The 9,859-nt window shown below is 33.7% G+C and overlaps 1 long non-coding RNA gene across 1 annotated transcript; it reads right to left on the reverse strand.

Moving 5' to 3' along the window:
• Window positions 1-2,165: 2,165 nt before the first annotated feature.
• Window positions 2,166-3,903, reverse strand: LOC145933602 (uncharacterized). The gene is made up of 3 exons (XR_014424900.1): window positions 3,827-3,903; window positions 2,493-2,576; window positions 2,166-2,353 (listed from the first exon to the last, which is right to left on the reverse strand). It is a non-coding gene; the product is annotated as an uncharacterized LOC145933602 (long non-coding RNA).
• Between the last annotated feature and the right edge of the window lie 5,956 nt (window positions 3,904-9,859).

Here is a 9,859-nt window from a genome sequence, read left to right on the forward strand (position 1 = left end):
TTTGCCGCAATCACGAGACTCTGTGCGACCGTCGCACGTTGCTCATAACGATTACGTCTTTATTAACCGCGGGGACCAGAACGAGCAGAAATGCCCAGAGCGGCTCTAATTAACGCAGCTAAAGCGAATTACTGGCACCCGGAATTTCGTCGCTAAAATGCGCCCAGGAAAACACGGAACAGCACTTTTGCGCGGGGTTCCGAATCGTCTACTGGCGGTGATACGAGCTTCGACCGAGATCGCGTTCAGTAGCAAAAACCCATTCTCCCCTGACGACCCGCAATCGCACTTCGTTTCTCTCGTCTTTTTTGTCGCGTTCGCGTCTTTATGATTATCTTCCTGTGCCTCCATATCGCGCTGCTTTTTATGCAATAGCGCGCGACTTGATGACAACGATGATATCATCGGCTAATTGCGTTCTTTCATTTTTGTAGAAAACAGGATCATTAAGATGGAATCAACGTCTGCTAAGGGTGCGATTTCATTTTCTTTGACGTCTATAAGTTTTTTATTAAACGAGAAAAATTGCGTAAATATTATCTTTAATATTACTTTAGAAAATTGAAGAGTATATTGTTTTCTATGGTAAATACGAGATTAATGAAAGATAAATAAAAAAGAGAATAATTGTACTTTTTATAGCTCTATATTTAAACTAATAATATAAAATATATAATATAAAATTAAAGATTTGATAGTATTTTTAATAACAGTATTATGTTAATGATATATTTTAGAATTTTCTTTTGAATAACTGTCTTTAATTAAGATTTTTAATTATTAAATTATTAATTTTTTCACATTTTTATGCAGAAAAAATTGTAAATAAATAAAAAAGTTAATTAAAATAAATTTTTAAATTGGATTTTTACATTATAAATTCTCTAACTGAATTTCACACATATTTTATATATTATATATATATTATTCAATAATTAAAGATCTTAATTAAAAACAGTTATTCAAAAGAAAATTCAAAAATATATCATTAACATAATACTGTCATTGAAAATACTATCAAATCTTTAATTTTATATTATATATTTTATATAATTAGTTTAAAAATAGAGCTATAAAAAATACAATTATTCTCTTTGCTATTCATCTTTTACTAATGTCGTATTTACTATAGAAAACAATACTCCTCAATTTTCAAAAGTAATATATAAGAATTATCTTTAATATTATATACAATATAAATATATATATATATGAATATGTATACATATATATGAATATGTATATATATATGAAAACAATACTCCTCAATTTTCAAAAGTAATATATATAAGTATTATCTTTAATATTACTTTAATACTATATAAATGTGTACATAAATGCATATATATACAAATGTGTACATAAATGCATATATATACAAATGTGTACATAAATGCATATACATATATATACGAATGTATACATAAATGCATATATACAAATGTGTACATAAATGCATATATATACAAATGTGTACATAAATGCATATATATACAAATGTGTACATAAATAAAAGCATATATATACAAATGTGTACATAAATAAAAGCATATATATACAAATGTGTACATAAATGCATATATATACAAATGTGTACATAAATGCATATATATACAAATGTGTACATAAATAAAAAGATTAATAATTTAATAATTAAAGACCTTAATTAGAAACAGTTATTCAAAAACAAATTTTAATATATATCATTAACATAATATACTGTCATTGAAAATACTATCAAATCTTTAATTTTATATATTTTATATCATGAGTTTAAATAGAGCTATAGAAAATACAATTATTCTCTTTTTTATTCATCTTTTACTAATCTCGTATTTACCATAGAAAACAATACTCCTCAATTTTGAAAAGTAATTTTAAAGATAATACTTACATATTACTATAATTGAATAATATATAATATATAAACAATACTTTTCAATTTTCAAAAGAAATATTAAAGATAATATTTATATATTATTATAATTGAATAAGTAATATAATTAAATAATTATTACTTATATATTGATTACATATATTATAGAAAAGTGATAATATATTACTTTTAAATTATATAATTTTAAAAAAATTCTCAATTAAAGAAAGATGAAAATTGGAGAATGTTAGAGAACTGTTGTGTCAAATTGAGTCTACCTGACGCGCATCATTCGACAGCTGTCAAAGCCAACGATGTTGACCAACGCCTAATGCGAGCGAACCATACGTTGTAGAACACTTTATTGGTACACGGCGTAACCAAGCTTACATACCGGTTTCAATCATGTTCATTGCGGTTATCGATACCGCCCCTCATCAAGCGTCGATCCCATATCGATCCCATAAATTAACTGTCCTAAACACATAAATAAATCTGAATAAATAAATGTTTTAAGCAATTGCATATCGTTTACAATAAACAAATGCTTGACAAAAATCAATCAGAAACAATTTATATTACATAAAAATAAAAAATGAATAAAAATATGACTCACCGTTGTAGAGAGAACAGCATTGTAGAATAAAGTCCATAATATTCCAAGCATTATTGTAGAATATAGAAGCAGCATCCAGAAAAACTGAAAAAATATATAAAAAATTAAGATGCTATATTAAATAGTTCATATTTTATATAATTATATATATATATATAATTAATATATTTTTTATTATATGTATATATATATATTTTTTTTATTTATATTATATTTTATATATTTTATGTAATAATAAATTAATAAATAATTAATAAAGTAATAAATTTTACATAATAATAACTATAAATTTTTGTTAGACATTTCCAATCATAAATTAATATAAATTATTTACATTGTGATGATTTATAGTCGACAGATGAGAAGATCGTATACGATTCGCATCGATAGCGAATTAACGACGTTCGCCCAATATTTTACTCGGCACTCCCGAAACGTTACCCGATATTTGCGATATTTCCAAGACGTTATTCGACATTTCCAAAAACATCGACACTCCCGAGACCGTCATACGCGAATCACTTCACGCAACGACTTGATTTCGCGACGAAACGGTTACGATCTAGCGATTCATATCGATCGTATACGCTAATTACTGCATAATGACGATCGCTCATTATTTTCGTTCGACACTTCCAAGCTATTATTCGGCATTACGAATACTTGTTCGCGTGTGAGAATCACTCGGACGCGTAAAATCGACATAAAATACGGAGCGACTCCGTTACTCCTAAACCGACGCGAAGTGAATGAAACATGAAACTAAGGTGGCGCTGCAAAAAAACATACTATCTATATGCCATATATGGAAGTTGTTGGCGGCGAAATGATTCTCGAATACAATGACTATTTTACCTACATAATTGATAATTTTTCGATATAATCACCCGATATCTTATTCGATATTACCGAGACGTTATTCTACACTGTCGAGGCTACACGATCATATACATATATAGTTGCTGGGATGCGTAAAATCAACGGAGAATGCACGCGAAGTGATTTCGTCTCGTTAAAGAACTACTGTGACACGAATGCAAATGGCGGCGAAGAAGAAGCACAGTAATTAATCGTCGCGATCTATGCAAGGAGCAGCTACTACGCCAACGATACAAGTCTCTAATTGCTATTATTTTCATCGCTAATAACGATCGGCCGATATCTGATATTTACATATGCCGAAAGATTATTCTTTGCGCACGAAATCGCCCTGCAACAAGACGGTCTATCGACGAGGAGCAGCCTGATATATATCGATCGCATAAATCAATTATCACATAAAAATATCTCATTCCATACCTACCACAACGTTAATTGATATTATCAATACTCACTCGTATGTATGAATCGCTTGGATGCGTAAAATAAACGGAGAATACGGAAGGATGCCGCTTCGTATGACTTCGTCAACCACTGCAACGAGAATGCAATGATAAAGGATGATCTACAGTACAGTGTACACAACTTCACGCTAGTGCCGGAGCGTCTGATTGGCCAATCAAACGCTCTAGTACTCTAGTAACTACGCAGGGGGTCGCGTTCGGTAAAAAGTTACAAATATTTCGCAGCATGCGTCAACCAATCAGGATAAAGACATTTTTAATCCTTTCGTCCTGATTTGTCAATCAAATATTTCTAGTGTCTTTTTGATCGCAGCCAAAATAAAGACAGTCATAGTCATGATCTATGCAAAGAGTATCTCGTTTATGAACAATACGATTCTTCTCTCTCTTTCTCTCTTTCTCTCTCTCTCTTTCTCTCTCTTTCATACATAAAGTTTCTATTACTTTTATATTGACAAATCATCAATAATGACTATCAATGATCGATATCTCATTTATTTTTATGTAATATTATTCGAAAGCTCTGTATTTGTTGATATTTTATCCAATCGATATTTTTCTTAGAAACCACTATTAACTCTGATATTCTAGTTGTCATTAATAAGACCGTTTACAGCCAAAAGCGTCTACGTAGAACGTTAGTAGAGGATCTAAGCACTTCCGGGAAACAACAGGGCGGCAACTCGGTAACGTGGAGCGACTTTGCAACAATACATTCGGTTTAATCGGGCAGAAAACCGCGTTTCGTGTAGAGACCCGCATATATTCAACAGCCAGCTTAAATGCACGCTCAGCCTCAGCTCGACGTTTCTCTCTGTCTCTCTCCGTTCAAATCGAGGTAGGAGACAAGACCTGTTTAGTCCTTCGCGATCTTTTATCAAAATAAATTCGACATAATTTAATTGAAAAAAAAAACCAGAATAAAAATTCTCTATTTTTACTACAAAATTTACAATAAAAGTGAAAAAAATCTCTCATCTATGCAAGAATTTTTGTATAAATTGTTTATATTTCTTTAATAAAAGAATAAAAATATTCAATATTAACTTCGTTTAATTAACTTTTTTAGAAAATCGACAAACGAGACAGACTTATGATACATTTAGGGCCGGTTTCACCATCTCCGATTAACTCAATCGACCGTATATACTATATCTTTGTCTCTTTTCAGCTACGTTCTTAAAAAGAGACAAAGATATAGTTTAATCGGAAATTCTATCTCGATTCTATAATTACGTAATTTGTTAAAATAAAAAAAGAGCAAAGATTTTTTTATATTTAAAATCATCTAGGCGAATTCTTATATAACTGCATAATTCATAATTGACCAATCATATAAAAAGTGCGATAAAGTTACTATATCTTTATATTACTAGTGATTAATCGTGATTAATCGATTTTTCTATAGTATGCATATCACGCGAGCCAATCAGGAAGAAGAAATCTTTATTCCGATTGGTCGATCATATCGATACATTTTTAATGCAGTTATTAGAACGCACCCTACACGGCACAATCTATAGTCATTACGTCTATGGTACAAGTGAAGTAAGGACGCATCGCGCGCGTAAACGCGTCGCTCCGTAAATCCGCATCTTTCCCGCACTATTATTGCTATTGTTCGTCCGAAATTTATTCGAGGTGGTCGAGTTAGAGTGTGCCTCGGTACCGGGAGTATCGCCTTCGGCAGTACACGTGTGGCAGCTAAGACAATCGCGCGAAAAAATCGTGTCGAATCTCGTCGTCGCGAAAGTGGAAACACGACGTCGCGAGACAATGATATGTGCGTACGTCGTACTTGTCTATCGCCATGCCGCTGCGAATTTATTCCGATATCTAATTTCGTCACACGAATTCATACGAATTTCTCGTCGTAAATGCGTATGCGTGCCGAAATGGCGAGAACGCGAGTAAATGAATTTCGACAACGAAATTGGCTCGGGCGAGTGAAGCTAGCCGAGAGTCATGACCAACTTCGCGAACTCGTTACGTCACAAAAAAGGTGAGAATATGGCTGCTCTTTGCGCGGGAGAACGATATCTACGTCGTGCATAATGGCCATCGCCGAGTTTGCTTCAATTTCTCATTTCGCCGCGAGTGCGTGTGCGTGTACCGGAAGTAACCGCGACCGAGTGAATTTTGAGATCTCGTGGAGAAGTGCGTCGCGAGCCGAAAGTATGCTCTGTCGCGTCGAAAGTGATGGGCCTCGCGACGAATTCCGGCGTCGTCATTAAGCGATTGTTTTGACGTGAGATATTTCGAATAATAAATGACGGCGCGCGTGAACAAATATTCGGCCGTGTGAAACACCGCTCCGAAATGAATACCGCGTCGCGGAGTGTCAAAATGCGCAAAAACGAGGACGGACAAAAACTAGAACATTCGTTATAAATTTTCTGGTCTTGTTGGACATCGCCCCGAAATGAAAACGACGCCCATGGACGTGGACGTCAAACACGATCGACGAGAGTGGGGCTCGTACATCGTTTCGGCTCTCCGGTTGCAGTTGTGACGACGACGGTGAGTGTGAATTAAAAATAAAAATGATCAAATTTAATAGAGTATCGATGCTCTGCTTTATTCATTGTCAAACATTACAAGCGTTGGTATTATTTGCTATTTTATTGGCAGTTCAGTTATTAAGGTAAAAGATTTTTCTGCAACGTATCAAACCAGTGAGCTAAATCATCCTCTATTAAATTTTTTTCTTTCCTATACAATCCTGCGTAATTGTATTTCGTGCGTAAAATGGTAATTTCGATGTCAAAATGTATACGAATAAAATATATAAAATAAATACAATATATAAAATACAATATATTAGGATTTGAGATACGGCAAATCATTAGTTTTACATATATTTTTAATTGAAATTTTGGGGATTTTAAAACACAGTACATACATAAAAAAAAACACATCCGAAAATTATAAACAAATATAAAAATATACCTGCTGAATAAAGTGTTAATTTAAAATAAAATATTAAAAACACATTAAAAAGAGAGCAACTTGAAATAATAATAATTATTTTCAATATTTGATAACATTAATAATTAATATTTTGCTTCTAGACACTTACTGCACAGAAAATTATATTACTAATTTAACATAAATTATATAATTTATCAATTATCCTTTTCTTTTAGCAAGGGAGAGAATAACGATACATATTTAATAGATACAATCATAACCGAAAAAAGAAAGTAGAATATCTTGCGTATCTCGCCAGATACTTTAAGCTCGTATACCGATCTTCCGACGAGTACGAGTGGTGCTTCATCCATATTCAGCGATCGCCAAGGAAACGAACGGAGAGAACGGATGTTACGGTGGATTCCGGAAGTGCACGGAGCAGAGGAACGTTACACGCTCGCGATACGAAACACGGCTCCTCAAAGCGCGTATGATCTATATCCCATTTTGCGACCCTTTCGGAATGCCATCTCTCTACGTCGAGTTTTTTTTTATTTACCTCTATACTTAAAGTCGAGCAATCTTCCGATTCTTTTCATACACGTTTCTACACGTACTTGCATACGTCGCACCGAGATCTTTTCTGATAATATCGCGCCAAAATTATTTTCTTAATATATAACATTAATTCGTACTCGTCCTTCCTGTTATGAATATTATTTGTCAAATATGATCACTGTTTTTACGCGGCGATTATACACGAAATATCTTCTTCCTAGAAATATTAAAACAATGCTAACAATGTTTCTGAAATTCGTGTTATTTGCGTAATAGATATTTAATAATATTCAGAAATAGCGATGTAAATTCTCGGATTAAGATAGCTTAGCAAGAAAACAATTTTACACTCGAGATTGTTACAATAAGAAAATATAGAGCTGGTTGAGAATTTATGGACTATTATAGCTCAGATTTGTCTTTAGACGACAGAAATGGACATCTCAGGCATTCTTGAAATGAATGCGATCTATTTTCCATTCCGGTCTTCTTTCGGCGCAAAGTTTCTCCTTCGTTACTCGACATCTTTACGGTGCACACACATTTTGCTTTAATTGCTGCTATTAATTCCCTTTATCGTTACCGAAGATTTATCCCGGGATTATTCTTGAAATTGTAATAACAAGAGGAAGGCTATATATATAAGATGAATCTGGGTATAATTACGTTATAATACAAGCCGAAAATCAAAACGGACAGACAAATATTCACTCATTTATATTCGCTATAATTTTCTTTCTGAAATAATATTTTTATATTTATTTTTAAACTGCTTTATACAATTACTATTTACAAATTTATTTTAAATGCTTGCATATAGAATTAAAAAATAATTTTGATTATTTTTTCTATTGTATATATAAGATTTAATTATCTTTCAATTTTCTGATCTTAATTTCTAATTATAAATAATGTTTTTTCTAATGTAAACACTCATATGCTTTAAAAACTTGAATTTTAAATCTATTAAAAAGTATCATTAAAATATTTTTCGATAATAGTATGACACATTCTGTACGAACATGTTGAAGACAGGGATAATACATGAAATGAAAGAAAAATCTGCGACACGCACGTGGGTGGGAGGAAGGGGAAAGAGGGAAGAAAACTCCGTCGAATATGGAACGATGGGATATAAATCACGTCTGCTTTGAGGATGCTCGCGACATCTCAGACGACTTTATTCGTTCTTACGCGACTTAGAGGTATCTTCGCCTTTTCGCGTTTGTCGTTCGATCACTGAATATGGATGAGAAGCCTCGAATATGAAGAACTCGTATTTTAGCCGCCGGCAAAAGCAAATAAGTTTCAGGCGCGAATAACACGCATGATTATATCGATATTCGCGTCGTCTTTCAGCAAAGCTCGTTATTTCCTGAATAAAAAGTAGAGAGTAAAATACATCTTTCAGGATATCAGATGTCGGAACATCTCGTCAGACGGACGGATATTCTTTCTGTAGCGAATGTTAACGTGTGCACAATACACGCATTAAATTATTTTAATGTAATATTTAATATTTAATTTCTTTTAATATAAACGTTAGCATTATCTTGAAAAGAAATTTATAAGATTCATTTTAAATTGATTTGCTAGAAAAGAAACATAGGAGATATATTAAAATAATATTTAAAATTTTTATATCCAAGTTTAATAATATAACGAAAGATATTTGCGTATTGCGAGACGTACATGTCTCTGCAATATCACAAGGGTTGAGTGCGGCATCATTATGCAGCTCAGTTCGCATTATCTACATCGTACTGCTTTAATGGCCTCCTCTATTTCGGGCGCATATTAGAGGCAGGCAGATTGACTGGATTGAACATGACCGCACGAAAAGTTTGCCTCGAAGATGTGCAATCGCTTTAGCAGCGGAAGCGCTGAAATGGCAATCCCTATGCATCGCCCCGGGGAGGTTTCCGGTCCCGCTCTCCAAAACTCCAAATCGGAGTGGCGGTGCCTCGAAAACGATTGGACAGCGAAACTCTCCGGTGAGCTTCGGCCCGGCGTATAACCGCGGATTAACCTCGTAATGCATCTCGTGCCTTAACTTTACATACTAACTCGCAATACAACGCGTGTAAACTCGTTCCGGTTGTCCAATCAGCGCGCGTTCGCGTTTGCGAATTTACATAACACAGGTAAAGCCTAGCGCATGAACCTATGATACGCCCCAGCATCGCGAGAATAATATACCGGCTTACCCTGCGCGTATCAATGAGGCTCGACGTGTGTAAACTCGTTTCAGAGTCGTCCGATTTTCGCGCATGATGGATAAAATCCATCGGACACCAATTTATACAAACCGTAAACACGGTCAACTCGATCAGTGGAAATTCCGGCATAAATTTCGCAAGAACAAAATATTAACTTACGCTAACCACTTTAATGATCGATATTCCTACGCTTCAGGCTCGTGTTCTCTTGTCCATTTCATGTACAATAGGCCTAACGTATAATTATATTGGTCTGGGAATATTACAATATGGGCTCAAGATAAATTAATGTGGTGCAAACAGCGCGATAAAGGTCTGTTTAGATGGAGTAAAT

Source organism: Prenolepis imparis, unplaced genomic scaffold (genome assembly GCF_030444845.1).
Source record: "Prenolepis imparis isolate NDT839.2.m4 unplaced genomic scaffold, iyPreImpa1.0 SCAF_3, whole genome shotgun sequence".
Classification (NCBI taxonomy): domain Eukaryota; kingdom Metazoa; phylum Arthropoda; class Insecta; order Hymenoptera; family Formicidae; genus Prenolepis; species Prenolepis imparis.